The sequence below is a fragment of the Suncus etruscus genome, chromosome 13 (assembly GCF_024139225.1).
Source record: "Suncus etruscus isolate mSunEtr1 chromosome 13, mSunEtr1.pri.cur, whole genome shotgun sequence".
In the NCBI taxonomy this organism is placed as follows: domain Eukaryota; kingdom Metazoa; phylum Chordata; class Mammalia; order Eulipotyphla; family Soricidae; genus Suncus; species Suncus etruscus.
The window spans coordinates 37,647,667-37,668,082 of record NC_064860.1 but is presented as its reverse complement, the minus strand read 5'-3'; the positions used below and the strand labels follow the sequence as shown (position 1 = coordinate 37,668,082).

At 34.2% G+C, this 20,416-nt stretch overlaps 1 long non-coding RNA gene across 1 annotated transcript in view; it reads right to left on the bottom strand.

Annotated features, from left to right (window-relative positions):
• The window catches only part of LOC126026149 (uncharacterized), a 224,402-nt gene that overhangs the window by 186,899 nt on the left and 17,087 nt on the right, over window positions 1-20,416 (bottom strand). The window lies entirely within an intron of this gene.

Below are 20,416 nucleotides of genomic sequence, written 5' to 3'. Positions count from 1 at the left end.
CCATGACCTGTTCACCTAATATATAATGAGTAATGTACTAGGTGCACTATTGCTGTATCACTTTGCTTATTTTTTCTGAAATACATCACACTCTATAATGATTTATATATTCTGAGATTCTATCATATAAGTCTAGATTTCCTTATATCTTTTTTCTACCTCATAAAAATCTCACTCATTTACCTTAGACAAAACCAGAAACTGTTTCATGTATTGTATATTGATGTTCTTTGTTTCTAAGTTTCCCTGCTTCTAAAATCTAACAGTCTACAGACTGAAGTCACTGTCATTGACTAATTCATATACGTTTACAGAGAAGGAAAAGAATCACTTTATAATAATATACTAGGACAAGTAATATTATCAATATGCTACAATGCCACAAACCATATGTAATATGGTTGAATAAGATGGAATCATATGAATAAGATGGAAATTTATGCATTCACTCACATTTTCATTCAATTCTATGTATCTATAGATTACCGATCTATAAAATCAACAACTCTATAAACAAAATTCTATTATGTATGATTATTAAATGATGGGCAAATCCAAAGAATAAATGCCATCCTAGAGTCAGAGAAACTTTAAAAAACTGCCAAAAACTGTCAAAAATTAAAGGTAAAAACTTGAGCTTATGTAATTGTTCCAAGGTAGCCTATACGTATTTCTTAATGTGTGAGCATAAATTTTTCTGACAAAAGTATATAAATTAATTGCCCTAAAATAGTAATCAAAATAAATAAAGCAACTTCAAAGCAATACAAAAGACAAACGGCTTGTTTTATAAATTCAGTCATTGTCTGAACAAGTAGCAGACAGCAAAATATTTAAAATCTCATTTAAGGTCCTTAGAAATGGTACAGGAATTAAGCCGTACATTCTGCTGCCCCTGCTTTGATCCAGTGGCACTATATTATTCCACAAACTTCATGAAGTACATCCCCAGAGGCTCGTGTGCAGCACCTGGATGGCTTGGGTAACCTTTTGTACTTCAGCAGCCAAAAACTACTATCACATTCTCAGACCCTTGCCCCATTTGCCAGGAATTAATGGGAGTGGCCCCTGAGCCACATGAATATCATCTTTGGATGTTTCCATTTATTTGTTTTACTAAAATTATTTACTGAATTTATTTACTGAATTTATTTTACTTAAACTATTTACTTAATTTATTTTACTTAAATACTCATAAGACAATAATATAGTTTATATTTAAATAAAATAAAAACAACACTGACATGAACATCTTTAACTAAATCTCAGATAATCATAATATTAAGGAACTGGGAAATCAAAAGAATTAGAACACTTTCTTTTCATTCCTTTTGTATTTCTTCATTTTAGATCATGTTTCTAAATCAAAGCTCTTTTTAGAACCATTAATGAAGTTTTATAATAATAAAGGAGTGGAACTATAGGTATTAAACAAATTTATAAAATTTTTATTTACTAATGTTCTCACATATTAAACATATTCATTAATTTAATTCTTTTTTTTGTTTTGTTTTCTTTTATTTTTGGGTCACACCTGGCAGCTCTCAGGGGCTACTCCTGGCTCTATGCTCAGAAATGGCCCCTGGAAGGCACAGAGGACCATATGGGATGCCGGGATTCGAACCACCTTCCTTCTGCATGAAAGGCAAACGCCTTACCTTCATGCTATCTCTCCGGTCCCTAATTTAATTCTTAAAGCAAATTTTGAGGTGAGTGTAACTATTTAGTATAACTTGTCAGCATGCAAACTGAACTAAGGAGATTTAATCAATTATTTAATCAATAGGAGTGCTCTATTATTGATGATCCACATCCTCAACTTAAAAAATTATTTTAATTGAGGTAACATTGGTTTGTCAGATAATAAGTGTTTATATACTTTAGGATTATAATGTTAACATTACCACAATCACAACCAGAGAGGTACTATTCCTCAGCATAGTTCACAAGATATTTTCAGTCTAACCCTGAACCCAACTCCCTAAAATTGGTACCTTTAATTTTGTTGTCATAATCTAAAGATCTGTCCTCATTGGACATGTCTATTCTTTGGTTTCTTTCTATATCCATATACATAAAAATAAGTTATTTTTTCTAAAATGTCAGTTTCCATTGTGTATCCATTGTATATAAAACTGCATTAATTTTTATTTATTTAAATATTTATTGAAAAGGTAAACTTCATTTTTAAAATTTACTTTAATTTTTGGCACCTAATACATTAATAATTATTTCTTGTGGTCAGAATTCCAACACCAGAACCAGCAACAGTATTTCTCCTCCAAGAAAATAATCTCCCTTACTACTCCCCACAACTCAATTGTATCAATCCCCATTACTTTGCCTATAGAAAGTTTTTATCTCACTACATAACTTTACATTCCGCATATAAGAGAGAATATTCTATATCTATACCTTTCATTCTGAATGACATTATACTTTATCATATTGATGTTGCTGCAAATTTCATGACTTTGTTCTTTCATAGAGCTGCGCACTATTCCATTATGTATATAAACTACAAATTCTTGACCCATTCATCTGAAGTTGGGCATTTATGTTTGGATTGTTTCCATATCTTAGCTATTGTACTAAGTGCAGCAATAAACATAAGTGTATATATCCTTTCAACTTAATTTTTTTTGTGTGATTTGGGAACAGATGCTAAGTAATGCTACTGTTGAATCTTATGGGAGTTTCTTTATTTTTTAAATAATTATCATATTGCTTTCCATAGAAATATGAACCAGATGACACTCCCTCCAAAAGTGGATGAAGATTCCTAGTCTCACTACAACCCTGGTACACTGGTTATTTCTAGATATTTTAATGTGTGCCATTTTTGACAGGCAAAAGGATATTGTTTTGATTTCCATTTATCTAATTATGAGTGACAGTAGGAACTTTTTCATATGCCTGTTCCCATCCAAATATTCTTTTGGGGGAAGCTACTGGTCATGTCATAAGCCCACTCCCAACTTTGAACTATAATACAAAGCTATCAAAAACTGTATAGATACGGGAACAATGATAGACATATAGGTCAATGGAACATCATTGAGAGTTATGCATTAAGTCTCCATTTACTGCCAATTAAGCTATAATAACAGAGCTAAATATGTAAAATGGAGCAAAGAAAATGTCTCCAATAAATATGATTGCAAACACTGGATAGTCATATATAAAAAGTGAAATTAGAACCATAGCTCACACTCTTTATAAAAATATATTAGAGTAATTAAAGATCTCAAGATTGGAATAAAATATGAAAAGTACATTGAAGAAAATATCAGGAGAATTCTCCAGGAGGTGGACCATAGAGGAATTGCTAATAAGATGACTAAAGTGTCAAGGAAAACAAAACCAAATATAAACAGATTATATAAAATAAAAAAGTTTTGTCATAGAGAAAAAATCCAAACTTTGGGGATAGACTGATAATACAGTGTTATGAACATCTTCCTTGCATGGAGTCAACTCAGTTTAATTCTTACCTCCCACTCCCTGCCTGCAGGATTGATGCCTGAGTACATAGGCAGGAGAAAGCCCTCAGCACTGACAGGTGTGGACCATCACCACCACCAGCCACTACACACAAAAGCAACTGAAGTTCTAATAAAAAAAAGTGTCCTAGTGGTCCCTTATCTGCCCTAATGTACACACTTTCATTCATTTGTGGCTTCATTAACAATACTACTTACTTCCTCTTTCCCTCCCTTCTTCGTTCCACCTCCCTCCCTCCTTCCCTCTGTCCCTCCCTCCCTCGCTTCCTCTATCTTTACATCCCTCTATATATCTTTGCTGATAAGTTTTTGTGTTCTCGATACAAACAAGTGGAATTACTTAATAAAGTGGTTAGTTTTATTTTTGATTAAAAATACCCCTTTTTTCTGTAGATGAATCAATTTACATTCCCATCTACAACATGTTTTTTCCTCCTTACTGACATCCATCAACCTCATGTCGTGTGTGTGTGTGTGTGTGTGTGTGTGTGTGTGTGTGTGTGTGTGTGTGTATGGGGCACGCGCGTGCGTGAGGGCATACTCAGTTATACCTGCATTCATGAACTGCTCCTGGCTGTGCGTGCGGGACAATTTGGGATGCTCAGAATCAAATCCAGGTCTGCCTGTTACCCACTATACTATTGTTCATGCTCCAGTCTCTAACTTTTTAAATGTAAGCTATTCTTACCAATGTAATATAATATTGTTATGAAGACTAGAAGAAAGGAGTGACCAGAAAGAGAACAGTCAATAAACTGCCTTGCACCTCAGTTTTCATGTGGATTCCAACTGGTCATCCTATTAAACTTATTTACATAATAGCATATGCGACCATTTTACAAATGCTAGAAAGACATGTTCATCTTTAGAAAGGATCCTTCATCCTCCAGACCTTATCTGCATAAGGCCATATGACAATCTTACAATCTGCCTAAGGCATGTGAGATCTGATTGGTCATTCATGTTCATCCCACACACTCGTGTGTGGATATGCAATCAGATAGATTATTCCAACTGAATTACCTCAGCTTTTATAACCAAACAGCGGAAACAACTTTGGGTTGGGGATACTGAAAAAGAAAGATTTGCTAAATATGCAGGAGAAAGTATAGAAGGAAGAGGCAGAAAACAGTGTGTGGCAAGCAGTGAGTGGAACAGAGTGCAGAAAGAGAAGAGGGTTCGAAATAAAAATTGCTGTCTAGAACTTGGAGGTTCCTGTTCCTCTGGCTGCTGCTGCTTGTAGAAATGGGCCTATATGAGATTGTGATTGTGTTTTCTAATTTGGATCCCTTTCCTTTCATATCTGTGCCTAACTGCTGTTGTTAGGACTTTCATTGAAAAGTAGGATAATAATGGTAAGAGTAGGTATACTCATTAAGTAATTAACGTTAGAAAAAGCTTTAATCTGAAACTATGGTACATATACACAATGGAATATTATGCAGCCGTCAGGAGAGATGAAGTCATGAAATTTTCCTATACATGGATGTACATGGAATCTATCATGCTGAGTGAAATAAGTCAGAGGGAGAGAGAGAGACGCAGAATAGTCTCACTCATCTATGGGTTTTAAGAAAATAAAAGTCATTTTTGTAACAATCCTCAGATACAATGAGAGGAGGGCTGGAACACCAGCTCACTTCGTGAAGCTCACCACAAAGAGTGGTGAGTACAGCTATAGAAATAACTACACAGAGAACTACCATAAACATGTGAATGAATGAGGGAACTGGAAAGCCTTTCTGGAGTACAGGTGGGGGTGGGGTGGGATGGAGGGAGATTTGGGACATTGGTGGTGGGAATGTTGCACTGGTGAAGGGGGTGTTCTTTACATGACTGAAACCTAATCACAATCATTTATGTAATCAAGATGTTTAAATAAAGAAAAATGAGAAAAAAAGAAAAAGCTTTAATCTTTTTGATCCTAAATATGATGCTAGTAATGACTTTGCTTTATATGTTACTTATTATATTGAAGTATTCCAATATTTTTGAGTTTTTATCATAAATTGACGTTGGATCTAACAACATCTAATTTTACAAACATAGGAAAGTTCATGTAGAATACAGAAGATATGTACTAAAATGGTGTTGAATATTGTTTAAAAGTCCAAAGTACAAAATCTGTTTTATTACTTATAAAACAGATCTAAGGGAGCTGAATAAAGGATAGTGCTTTATCAAAAATGAAGAGTACTGAAAAAATGATCAGAAAACTCTGTATGAGGACAGAGTTGAAAACATTGAAAATACATGAAAATATTCCTATGTAATTGTGGGTGAGATAATTGTTTTCTTGTAGCTTATTTTATATGCTGAATAATAGCTACATATAATTTTCATATAAAAATAAAAATAAACAGCTGGAACAGGAATATTCTTTCACATATTATAATACATAAATGGCAAGAGAATAACATCACTTCTTTAGATATGGAAGACTTGTGCAGAACTTATTTGTAAACAATAACATTTTTTTGGTCATACCCTTTTCTTTTGTTTGTTTTATGTTTGGACCACACCAGCAATATTCAGACATTATTCTTGCCTCTATACTCAGAAATCACTCTTGGCCATGTTCAGGGACCATATGCAATGCTACAGGTTGAACCAGGGTAGACCTCAAACAAGACAAGATCTTTACCAACTGCATAGTCTCTCACATCTCTTTCAGAGAGATTCTATTCTATGTCCAATAATTAAAATTCTTGAAGAACTCAAAAATAATTTATAAATAAGATATGTTTAAGGGGCAAAGAATACATTTATATCAATATACAATCAGTTTGTATTTAAAGTCTCATGTCATGCAAGTCTCTTTAAGTTGTTTATACAATCATGTAAAATAGTTTCTTGGTTTAAAGTTCAAATATTTATCTATATATCTAGTATATTTATTTTATCATTATTCATGCTTTATTATAATAGAGTCACACTTTAATATACTTTACTACAAGTATTTATACATTGTGACATAAGGTATTATTACCTCTTGCTTTAGATCAGCATTAAATAGTATTTATTTTATCAAAGGAATGCTAGCAAACAAGTCACAGGAAGGACACACTTTGACTTGATCTCTTGTGTTTCTGGAATTTACAATGAGAAAATTTGTCCCAGGTATCTAATCTTCCATTTTGGGTTACAAGATAAAAAAATAGTTACAGAAAAATATAAAGACAAACACAATTTTAAAAAGAAGTGTATCACATAGACTTATAAAATAATCTATGTAGTTAAGCCATTAAAATGTGGGGTTTTTATGTAATAATTTTACAGTCACTGTTAATTAATATGTTAATATATACAAAGGACTATTAATGGTATATATGGTAGATTGGATAATTGTTCTGTCTCCCTTTAACCTACCTCTCCTTTATCTCTCTGTCTCTCTCATGCCATCACCTTTCATTTCAAACAGTACATCTCAGTTTATACAATATTAAATATAGGTAATAAACATAATATTTAGTGCATATAACATAGTACATTCTGAGTAAAGAGGTCATATAAGCACAAGTGAGCTGAGAAGCAAAGTCCAAAAGGTAAAGTAATGAACAGGCCTTAATTGATATCACTGGAAAGGTTACAAAGGAAAACTGATGTGATTATTATCACAATGAGACTCATGTATAAAATAAAATTTAATTCAATATATTTTCAATGCCAGAATTGAAAGCTTATTTATGTAAATGAGAATAGACATTATATTATATTAAATGATTTCAATTTCTTTATTTACATAGGTTGAAATCATATAGCAATCAATCACCATAAACTGACTTTTATTGATTTGTTTTCTGATAATGACATTTGCAATTCCTTCACATTTTGTTGGAGCAAGCAATAATTAGTAAATTTATGTTCCTGCTAAGAGAATAGGCTGTGGGGTGGTAGGGAAACTGGTGACACTGGTGGATGAAAGACCATTTGGTGGGTGGGATTGGTGTTGTAACATAAAATGCCTGAAACAACTGTACTATGAATAACCTTATAAATCATGGTGTTTTAAAAAAATAAAAAGTTGCATACAAGAAAGATAGTATAGAGCAAAATAACTAAAGATAATTTTGATGAAAATTTATCTTTGATAATTAAGCAAGTAATGTAAGTATAGAATAAAAGAACATACCCTGCAAATGAATTAAATGGGAGCTTTTATATAATAGTCAATATAATTCCCAGTCATAGACATCCACATACTTGCTAATGACTAGAACTACAGTTATCACCATACCACTGATAAAGCAAAATCTAAGGCAAATATGATATAACAGCACTAGCTTATGCAAAACCTAACATAGAAGTTAATATTCTAAAATGTAGTTTCTTAGAAAATTATTTTTTAATTTAATTTATTCATCTTTCAAGTTCATTAAATTATGTCTTAATTTTCTTGCATTTCCAAACTAAAATACATTAGATTGTATAGCTTGGCTAACAGAAATTATTTTTCATAGTTCTGGACAATGAGGAATCTAAGCTCTAGATGCCAAGTATAGCCAAGTCTTGCTAAGGGCTATTCTGTCATGGCAATGGTTGCCTTCTTACTTTTCTGAGAGAGAGAGAGAGAGAGAGAGAGAGAGAGAGAGAGAGAGAGAGAGAATGCTCTGGATATTTCTTCTCCATCTTATAATAACAATAAACCTTACATAGGTCTTCTATTCTTATGATATAATTAAGTATCAAAGACTCCTAATCTTATGATCTAATTAAGTATATCAAAGACAGCTAATTTTGTTCTATTAAGGGTTATTGTTTCCACACATAAATTAGGTTAAGACATTTAATCCATAACACTAGTACTTATCACCTTTTCTAGTCATGGAGCAAAAAGGAAATGAGATCATTTACCTTGATCCCTATAATAAACTGGGAAGAATCTGTAACTTTCTAAGAATGCTCACTCCCAAAATCTGAATAATAAATAAAAAATAAAAAAGGCTCCACTACCTAGATATGGTTACCTGTTAAGACTCATGCTGCCTCTAGGCCTCCTTAACAGGATTAATAAACATTCATACATGGTTTGGGAAACGTTACATTGGATACAAACAGATACTTGTACAAACATATATAACATCAACTATTATATCAGTCTTTCTGCATCATATTTTGCATTTTTCTCAATTGAGTTAATTTTTTTCTGGAAAGTAACATTAGAGGTTGATTGATGACCACATCAGAAAGGAGGAGAAAATTTAGAAAATTATGCTGAAACATAGAACAAATTTCAAGTAAGTTCACTTTTGAAAATAGCTGTTAGTAGACTTTTCTTAAAGAAAATGTTTATATATATATATATATAATTTTGTGTCTCAACAGGTATTATAATGAATGCTAAAAGAGTAAATGTTAATAATGATTTCTTTCTAAAAGAGGATAACTTCATTGTTTTACAAATTTAGTAACTAGTTAAGATTATACTTTTACAATGAAAATGGAAAATAATCTGTAAGTATGTGACAATTCTCTCTTAGCTTAATATACATAACTACATAATTAGGTGATTTAGTATTTAAATGGGCCAAATCAACTACTAATGAAATTAAGGTACCCGTTTCTCAAGTATTCCTCAATCTGTACTGTGTTTATGAATACTGGTTAATGAGGGGTATGCAGTGTTAGAGGGATTATCTTGTCCACTATAACCTGATAATAACTTCAAAATATCTGTATTTTTAAAATGAATGCTGGAAGTTTGTTTTAAACTACAAAGCTTGTTTTTTGTTTGTTTGCACTTCCTTCTTCCTTCCTTCCTTCCTTCCTCCTTTCTTTCCATCTTTCCTTCCTTCCCTCCTTCCTTCATTCCTATCTTCCCTCCCTCCTTCCCTTCCTTCCTCACTTCCTTCCTCCCTCTCTCCCTTCCTTCCTCCCCCTCCCTCCCTTCTTTCCTCCCTCCCTCTCTTCCTCCCTCCCTCCCTTTCTCCCTCTCTCCCTTCCTCCCTCCCTCCCTTCCTTCCTTCCTCCCTCCCTTCCTCCCTCCATTCCTCCATCTGTCCCTCCCTCTCTCCTTCCTTCCTCCTTTTCTCTCTCCCTCCCTCCCTCCCTCCCTTCCTTCCTCTCTCCCTCCTCCCTCCCTCCTTCTTTCCCTTCCTCCCTCCCTCCCTCCTTTTTTCCCTTCCTCCCTCCCTCCCTCCTTCCCTCCCTCCTTCCCTCCCTTCCTTCCTTCCCTCCCTCCCTCCCTCCCTCCCTCCCTCCCTCCCTTCCTTCCTTCCTTCCTTCCTTCCTTCCTTCCTTCCTTCCTTCCTTCCTTCCTTCCTTCCTTCCTTCCTTCCTTCCTTCCTTCCTCCCTTCCTCCCTCCCTTCCTTCTTTTCTCTTCTCTTCTCTTTTTTTTCCTTTATGCTGTGGAGGCACATCAGCTTTTCTCACAGAAAGCACATTACCTTATGCTGCATCTCCTTCTTCAAACCAATGTAAACTTATTGAGCTTTCCTAGATAGCATTGAAACAGTCATGGCTAGAAATCAGAGGTGCTCTTGAGGCAGGAAAATTAACTAACAGAACTATTTCTGATCTAACTGAGATCAGGGGTGAGTTAAAAGACTATGGTAGACAGCTTGATAGTTTGACATCTCTATAATAAAGTAGTCTTACAGGTTTATTGAGGATGGGGCATAATGTATCAAAAAATCATATCTAGCATTTATTCCTTAATGGATGGTCTGGGGAAAGACTTAACTAACCTATTTATTTACTAAATTACATTCTATGTAGAATGTCTTTTACTTTTGCAAGTAGGCAAGCTGTCAGGTAGTAAATCCTGACACTAAATAGTTAAGAAACAAAAAAAGATCTTGGTTTGAAATAGACTTACCTGATTCTCTGGCTAAAATGTCCAGATGGGACTATTAGCAGTTACTATGAAAATACACTTATTCCCCAATTTTCCTCTAAAAGTTGTAAGTTTTATTCTCTCTGTGATTCAGGGAAGAAATATTTAACTGCTTCAGGATATTTCCAAAAATGGTGATGTAATTTACATCATATTTTCATGACTGGGCTTAAATTTTCTGACATTCTTAATTCATGGTGATGTTATTTGTATTGTTTTTTCCTATATATATTTGTAATTTAAAAAATATTAAAGTGGATAAAGAAAAATTGGAAAAATTTAAGTATTGCACCTAAATATTAAGCTTGAAAGCTTTTAATATAAATGGAAAGAATCACAGACATTTATTAAGAACTTTAAGCTTTTTTAAACATTTCAGCATTCGTGACAATAGTTACTTAAGCTAACCCAGCTCAAGGAGTGCTATTTTGTTATAAGGGTCATGTTAAGGTTGTTGTGCAATTCTTCAAGCAGTATAGGAGTTTTCTGGACAATTTTAGGTTGGGTGTCTAGAGTAGAAGTTTAAAAAATAGATACTTTTGTGGTTTCAAGAAAAATATTGATCAATACTTTGTTTTCTATTATAATGCATAAATAAAATGACCATATTTCTTATCACAACAAAATATGGCAGCATTATGCTCCTTATATGAACATTTGTGGCTTTCCTTTGACAATGAGTTCGTAATCATTTTAAAATGTCTTAAATAAAAAAAAGGAGAGACATCACATTCAGGATCTGTCAGTGAGTTCCATCCCGAGATATCAAATCCAATGGCACAGACACTAAACATCCACATTAACAAAGCTCTCTCCCTCTTATATTGGATTTTTTTCTTTTTTTCTGCCTCTCTATTCTGTCCTGGATCCTCTACTTCACCCTTTTCTCCATTTGCTCTATTTCCCCCACCCCTTAAGTCAGCCCACAATCTGTTCATCTTGAAATAAGTTTCGATGAAGGGGAAAAAAAGCCCCTCAAACAAAGCGATCATGTAAGACAGGGAACTCCAGAGGATGGTGAATGGTGATTGGGGCAAAGCCTGAGGATGGATGGAGAGTGCTCACTTTCTGAAGCTCTTAACCTAACAAACGATTAGGCTTCAGTATGCTTGATAGCTGTATCAAGCCTCATGATTTCAAAGCTTTCATGAACTGACAAGGACTCGCTAATTTCAAACTTTCTAACCAATTACAATCACAAAGAACTCAGGACAATAATCAGTGAGCAAAATGAAACTGCTGGAGGAAAGCAGCCCTCTGCAGGTTTCCTCTTGTGGCTCTATCAGGCAATGTGCAGCTGGGACTTTGCTTCAAAGTGTAAATAAAAATACATTATAAAGTACAAACATACACAATGGGTATTTCTTTTTGCCTTCACCCTAATTGTAAGGTATGTAGGAACCCTGTCCTGCATTTAGTCCATTAATTTCTGGTGGTGTTGATTAAAAACTTTTGAATGGAAAATATCTCAAATAGTGTTTTCTTTATTGAAACATCAAGATCCAAGTTTTGTATTATTAGGTTAAGCACTGTCAGCTGTAAAACCAACATAAATGCTTTTCTTACAATCTGCTTTAACCAACAATAACAACAAAATTTGGAAAGGAATAATAAAAACTATGTTGGTTGAAATTTCCCTATTAGAAACTTATTTAAAAGCACTATATTGAAAACCTAGGTCTTGAAATGTAGTACATGTGATTTTTTTTTAAATCAATTTTTTTCAAGCCCTTACAGAACATTCAAATAACCCAATGTTCTAGGACCTAAATTTTTTATATTTTTAAATGGGGAGAGCTGCTTAAAATAAGTGAATCAGCAGCTAAGTGATTTCTCTCTGTCTCTTCCTCTACTCACTCTTTTGAAAGCCTAGGAAAAAAATGCTTATGCAAAAAATTGTAGATGTAATTGATATATGATGTATAAAAAACTTAATATAATTATGTAAAGCTCAGACTTCTATTAAAGAAAGACAAGCAGGGTCTATAGAAACTAAGAGTTGTTAATATTCATCCCTAGTGAGGCCTAAGGAATTATTTCCAAATGTTTAATCCACTGATCAAGGTAAAGGGTATCATTTGCTGATTGTTATGCTCTTTAGGAAACCAAGAAAAACATGGGAAATCCTGAAAGTGATGTTAAGGGACAATGGGAAAAATGCTGAGCAAGATGTGCACTGATCGAGGCCAGAGAGATTGCAAGCCTGAGAGTAACTCACTTGCTTTGCATGCAGCTGACCCCAGTTTGATTCTTGGCAGTGCAGATGATCTCCTGAACACTTACAAAAATGATCCCTGAGCACTGACTGAGAAATACCCTGTGATCACAGCCAGCTACGGAAGAAACACTCCCTGTCATCCCCACAAAAAGAAGTACACATGTCCAAAATACCTACATTTCTGCTGTCAATTTGTTTGTGAGGAAATAAGCAAACCAGAAAAATACACAAGTTCCAGACACTTATTCAATTTTATTTTTTAATTATTCTTTCCTTTTGTATAGGAACCTTAAGTCTTAAGATGTCCATTCTGAAGGCTCTATAAAGGTCATCTCATAGATGTCTTTTTCAATTTTGTGTTTTTATATTTCTAACTTTTTCCATCATTTTCTTCCTCTCATCCTGTTTTTTCATGCTATCTGTAATGTTATACAGGTCATTCAGACCACAGACTATCCTTTTTTACCCTGAAGGTTTTCATTGCTCTAATTCTAATTTTGACATATATCTTCTTAAAGCGGATACATTTTTCCATAAAGAATAGTTATTTTGGCGAATTTTCTTTCTTTCAACCTCCAACCACAGCATGCTATACAGCCTGACCTCTCTCTTTGAACACTTGGCAAAATTTAGCCTTGCAACCTGATGTGATATCAGAGTGATCCTTCAACAATGACAACATCAATAACAATAACATAAAACTCCAATTGTTACACACAGTAGAAAGGGGATATGCAGACCACCAGAACTAAATCTTCAACTGAAACTTTCAGAAACATAATCTTTAAAAGGAAACCAGGCCTGAGAAAACCACAACGTTTGTCTGGGTGTTCACAACATTTTTGAATTTCCCTCAGAGGAAATTAATAGGTAATAGTGTATACAAAGGACTAGTATATGTAAATTAACTGAGCAGATAGGAAGCAAACGAGAAAATGTAAAGATAATTTCCATTAGAAATCACTTTTTTTTTCCTTGGGACCAAGTTTTTGTTAAACTCAATCCTTATTCTTTTCTCTCTCCAGCAGCAAAAACATCTGGTTGGTTTTAGATTCCCCTTGGATTTCCAACTTCAAAGGGAATTATAAAGAATAACAAATTCATGTACCGGCACTAAAAAAAATTAGAGCAGCAGGGGAGAATGGTAAAATTGTCCTTATTTGACTGCTAGTGACAGGCGCCACAGGCAGAACAAGGAAAAAGACAAAGGCAAGATCACCGGTTGACAACCAAAGTTCCCGGAAGAGCAGGAATCTTTGGCTACATGCAAATATGTGCAGGCCCTTAGCAATCTAGATTTCTTCTTGCTTTGAAAAAATTTTAAAATAAAAGTTGTTAGAATGCAAAGAAAGCAGTGAATTCACATTTATTTGGCACATAGTTAATATCAAAAGTTTGCTTAATGAATCAGCTGCACATAGTCTTAAAGATTCGTCACTCAGGCAGCTTCTGGGTTTTTGTTCATGAATCCTAACTCTGCTGAGGGGTAGATGAGCCATCACAGAAGTAACTCATGCTTTTAATAATACACTAGACCCACCATATACTCATAAAAAGATTAGACCTGTAAGGATCTCAAAATTAGTCCCCGTTTCTTTGTTGCTCTCAATATTATTTTGTTTGTTTTTGTTTTGGGGCCACACCCATTGATGATCAGGGGTTACTCCTGGCTATGCCCTCATAAATCGCTCCTGGCTTGGGGGGACCATATGGGACACCGGAGGATCAAACCGCTGTCCGTCCTAGGCGAGCACTTGCAAGGCAGATGATGCCTTACCTCTAGCGCCACTACTCTGGTCCTGCTCTTCATCATTATTATCAAAAGAAGGTCAGAAATCAAAGTCTTCCTGGAGTGGGATAGTCTTAGAATGAACTATTAATATTTGTAGTTAGCCAAGTGTGCTTGACCTCATTTGAAGAAATTGCATTTCTTTTTCTCCTCTGTAGTTTTTTCTAGCAAAACTTTAACATTACTTTTCAGAATGCAGGCTTTGATGCAATCAGACAGAGAATGAGAACAGTTAGAGAAAGTACACATTTGCCATTATAATTACCTCTAGCAGTCTCTCCTCTTTCCTGTTTTATGCACAATATTCACAATAACAATAATCAAAACAAAGATATAATTAACCAATCAACTTGTTTGTGGACAAAAAGAAAGTTAAGGGCTAAAATATCTTTAAATAATTAATTATAAAAAATTTTATGCCCAATATTCACAGGTCATAAATCATACCATGAAGTTTGATTCAGACTGATCATGAAAAAATCATCATTTTGACCAAAAATGTATATGAAAGGTACTTTAAGTATTTAAAAATTAGGATAAAACAAACACTATTGATTTATAGCATAGCATGGCTTGCTTATGAAGAAAACCCTCAGTATACAAGTGCAATTTTTTATATCACAGGTTTTAATTAATGTCTAGTGAAGAGGGAAATAGGAAAATAAAGACTTTTTTTTTGCAGATATATAATGTAAAAGGATTGAAATGACTGCAAAATATGGGGTTTTCATCTTCTATAATGTTCTTGGTTAAACAGAATCAGGTTTTCTAAGTAAGAGACTTCCACAATTTCCTCTTTTGGTAATTTGTAAGATGTTATGATATAGACATAAAAATGTATCCATGAAAATACCAACCTCATGAAACATGTATCTGATAGCATGGCTAATAATTTATTTTTTATGACTATTTGTTTTTAGTTAAAATAAAAGCTTAACTGATAGAGCCATTTGTCAAAGGATTCCTTACCCTATCATTTAACCATGATTCTAAATTTAACTGGGGTGAAGGAGAGAGAGATTATGAAACATTTATTCTATAAAGTGTTGTTTTATAGCATGAGGATACAAGAAGTTGCATGTGTACCAATAACTGGCTAGACAGCATACCCAAGGCATATATACCAAAAAGAAAGTTCTATTATTAATAATAATTGCTATTAATGCTATTGTATGATGAGGTATTGATGGTTCTCTCGGGTCTGATGTATAATACATTAGCAGGAAAGATAAATGGGATCAAGCTGTTCTTTTCAGAGGCAGTTTATGCACTGGAGACATGAGAGAGGAATATCAGTGTTTTTCATGAGCCTTACTGGTTCCCCATAAGGGTGTCAAGTAACAAGAGTGACCCCTGAGCCTTATGAGGAATAAGCTCTAAGTACTGAAAGGTGTGGCCCCCAAAATAAAAAAGAAAAATGGCAAATTATACTTACATTCATATAATATGAGCTAATAAAGTACCACAAATAAGAAAAGAATGCAGGAAGAAGTGAAAATATTTGTCTTTATCTTTATAATATAAGCCCAATATTAAAGTAATGATAAAAATAGCTGTTTTAAAATATTCACAGTAAGGATTTGATTTTATCATTAAGGTTTTTAAATAGTATAGTGCTAGTTAATACATTTCCATCCTTAGCATATGTGCCTCAGATATATTTCTAACCTTTAGGCAGCGGTCTCAAACTCAATTTACCTGGGGGCTACAGGAGGCGAAGTCGGGGTAATCCTTGAGTGCAAAGTCAGTAGTAAGCCTTGAATACTGGGGGATGTGACCCAAACAACTAAAACAAAACAAAACAAAACAAAAAAAGATTCCTCTAGGGCAGGACCACAAAATGTTGTACGGAGGGCCGCAAACGGCCCGCGGGCTGTGAGTTTGAGACCCCTGCTTTAGAGGATATTTAATTATGGCAATGTCCAGCTTAGGGTAAGAGAAATAAAAAAAATAAGACTTTAATGAGAGAAAAAAGCAAAATTGAAAGAAAGAAACAGTATACAATTCAGTTTGGTGAATTCTACAAATGTGTTTTTGTTTCCCTGGGATAGGTTATTGCTTAAGTTATTTCTTTTCTTGTTTTTATTTCCATGCACTTTGCTCTACTAACATTGGCTGAAAATGTGTTAGATGTGCTCATACAGACAACAAATACTCAATTTTTTCTAGAGATTTAGTTTGGATAATCTCTCTCTCTCTCTCTCTCTCTCTCTCTCTCTCTCTCTCTCTCTCTCTCTCTCTCTTTCTCCCCCTCCCCCCCATCCCTCACAGTTCCCAAGTTTCAGGCACATCGATATTCCAGCTATTTACTTATAAAGCCAAAGAAAATGTGCTTTCAAATTTAAGGTGGCTTGAGTAACACTTAAATAAATTTAGTTTACATTGATGTTTGATATTATAGTTACTCCTATCCTAAATTTTTGACTAGTGGAATACCCCTGTTAAACAACACTCACCGAAGAATAGTCACTAACCTGCAATTCAAAGCTATGTAGACAGTACAACACTGGAACTCAGGCTCTTTACAAAAAAGCCTAATTTACACAGAACATTTCTCATCTGTAGAAATGTACAACAGGGACAGTATCACCACGGTAAACTGACTTATCGGATCCTTTGAAAATATTTAAACTAAATGAGCAATATCTACAGACAGCCTTTTGTTCTGTAATCTTCCCCACACATTCAGGGTCAGGGTCAGAAATCAGGGCCAAGTGCCATACATATGTGGTGTTGCTCTGTGGCTCCCTGACTACTGGGTGTGGCCCAGGTAATGCCCAGCACGATGCGGACTATGCAGTAGAACTGCAAAGTATTGAACTATCTGAACTGGAGCCTGAGTAATGTGAGGAATGGACCTGGAGTTTCCTGAACATGTTTGGAAATTTAACCAACTTATCCAGACTAAACGATTCCTTCATTTTTAGAGTTTCTAGTATCCTTTGGAAGAAAGGTTTTGTTTCTGCCAATACATATTTTCAAACTATAAATTTTTAAATCTGTTATTATACTTGGTTTACATAGTTTTTATCATGTTGACCTATTATGCATTGGTTACAATTACATTTTATAGAAGAGGAGTAGGGCCCATCCCAGCTGTGCTCAGGAAATACAGGAACTGCTGGTGAGGTTTAGGGTGCCATATGGGGTACCTGAGATTAAATTTGGGGGGAGATGTGTGTAAGACAAGCAGTTTACCCTCTTTAGTACTTTCCAGCCTCCTGTCATGCTACATTTAAGTAGACAAAAGACTACTAGGTTTATTTTATTTTGTTCAGAGTCACAAGCATATTGCCAATGATATGTAATATTATTATTATTATTATTATTATTATTATTATTAATTAGGTTTTTGGACCATACTAGCGGGGCTTAGGAGTCTGCTCTACACTCAGAAAATTGATCCTGCATACTTGGGGCTCACACAGGGAAGTGGGAGATCAAAACTAGGTTGGCAGCAAGATAAAGTCCCTACCTGTACTATAGCAAGGTAAATACCTTACCCACACTATAACTTTGGCCCCCAGTGAGAGTATTATGATTGATTTATAGATCTAGTAATAAATTATTATATAGTAAAATGAAAAATTTGTTTTTTGTTTGTTTGTTTTGGGGGGCACACTCAGAGATGCTCATGGTTATTTCTGTCACAGAACTCAGGAATCACTCCTGATAATCTTGGGGATCCATTTGGGATGCTGGGAATCAAACCCAGGTCAGTCGTGTGCAAGGCAAGTTTCCTACCTGCTATTGTTGCAGCCCCTTGAAGCAAGTTTTAAATAAGTAGCTCCATTCAACAGCTTCTTCAAAAAATCTGAAATCTCTCTAGCAAAAAAATTACTTTTTAGCTTGTAGATGTATTCAAGAATATTAGGCCATATACTGATGAATCTTTATTATCTACTGTTATATTTTAGAAAATATGATGGCAATATATGCAGTAGAAAATATTTTTACATACAATTATGCGAACTATTTTTTGAATGTAAATGAGAGGCCATGAGTTATTCATTGAGCAAGCTGGGTGATGGATATATGGGAGCTCATTAAAGCAATGGCTTTGATGTTTTTAATAATTAAAAAATTCTAAATATAAACTCATTTGGACTTTTACTTACTAATTCATTTACGTTTTATATTAACTATACCGTTTAAGTACAAAGTTAAAACATAAAAAGTCACTGTTAAAACTTTAGATTAAGTAAATAAACTTTTCAGAAAAAAATATATTTTAAATGATATTTAAAAGGTTTAGGTAATTACAGATAAATTTCTTACATTAAAATTTTGAAAGCAGGACACAAAATTATATACAAGGTATGATTACAGCGTGTTTTAAAATATATATCCTCAGGGGAAATGGGAGTAAGGAAATATATCATGTTTATTAATGACTAGATTTAAATTATAGAAATAATTACTTTAATTTTTCTTCATTTCACTCCTATGTATTTTTCCAAATTATTTTAATGAACATGTATCATTTTAAAATGAAAATATATTTATTCATTAATGAATAAGAAAAAAATGACATAAAGTAGATAACATTTTCCTGAGGAGCTTTTCGTTTACTAAAACAGAGAAACTGCAAACACACACACCGTATTGGTAGTTTAAATCTTCATACTTAGAAGTGAAATACACCCACAGGAAAAAGAATGTCAATACAGATTTTATCTGATCATAGTAACATAAAGACCTTTCTGTGTTTTGGGTAGAAATGAGACTGGCCTCACTGTAAGCCAGAAAGAGTGTTAAATTCAGGCCATTTTGTGATGAGATCATTTTGAGATGAATTCAAAGTGAGTGACAAATTAAAGTTACCAAATAAGCTTCCTTTGAGGTCCTGAACTCACACTGATAGGAGTTTTTTCTTTCTTGTTTTTGGGAGTGAGGGTGGGAATGGAGGAGAGCCTAATAAGCAGAGCATGGAATAGGAGTGAGGAGGAGAAAGAGTTATATCCTTCAAGCTGTGGTCTTTACTGGTGAAATGGATATGCTCACAGAGAGGAAGGTGTAGCCTAATTAGAAAAAAAATACAGTTACAACTATGGATTATGTGTAATGGATATGGCCAATTCCTGTTAGAAAGCTATCTTTATCACTCCATGACATTATTTTCCAAGTTTTATGTGCATATATATAACCTCAAAGTGTAAATTCTAAAGTTTGGATGACTGTGATGTTCATGATCAAGCAGGCCTAGTTGGAGCCAGGCAGTCTGTAGTCAAGTGCCAGGGGAGTCAATCCATCTTGCCTTTCCCTTTCCAGCATTTTCACCAGTATATTTCAATGCAAGTCACTTGTAGAAAATACTTCTTTCAAGCTAAATCTGATCTGATGTTCTACAAAGATGCCCTCACTGCTGTAATGCACTCTCATCTCATCACTAAACTGGCAAGAGTTCTAGAAGGCCACAATCTCTATGAAACATAAATTCTCACTCAAAGACACATTGACCTCAAAGCTTCAAAGATAATCTCTTGTGAATATTGCTATTGTGATCATGGATCTCTTACTTCACCGGTAGAGGGGAGGTGGCCTAGAGAACATTTTAAGTTTTTGTTTGTGGAAATATGCAAGAAAAATTCTATACAATTTAAAAAATTGATCCAGCTGAAGTAAATGCATTTCAGATTTGCAGCGTATCACAGAATAGCAATAGGTCATTCAAAACATCGGAGAACATGTTTAAAAGATTTTCTATTACCTTGTTCTTATCATAGCATCAAACGCTCTATGCAGAAAATTTCTGTGCCATCTCCGCCAAATCACCCTCATTGTTCATGCATGTATAATGTGTGTTTGCATGTGCAAGTGCACATGTTTGCAGAGTGTTACAAATAATAATTTGAATATTTCTACCTTTGTGAAATGTTTACTAAATTCAGTGATGATCAGCTTTTTTGGGTTCATGTTTAATGATTTAAATCTATAAAATTTCAAGTAAACTAGTATGAGATATTTACCAAACTCAAAGTAATCTCTGTTCCAATTTTATACATGGGGTAGTGGTCTCTACAACATATAGTTCTAGTACTTCTTAAGAGTAGGAAAGCTATATTTGACT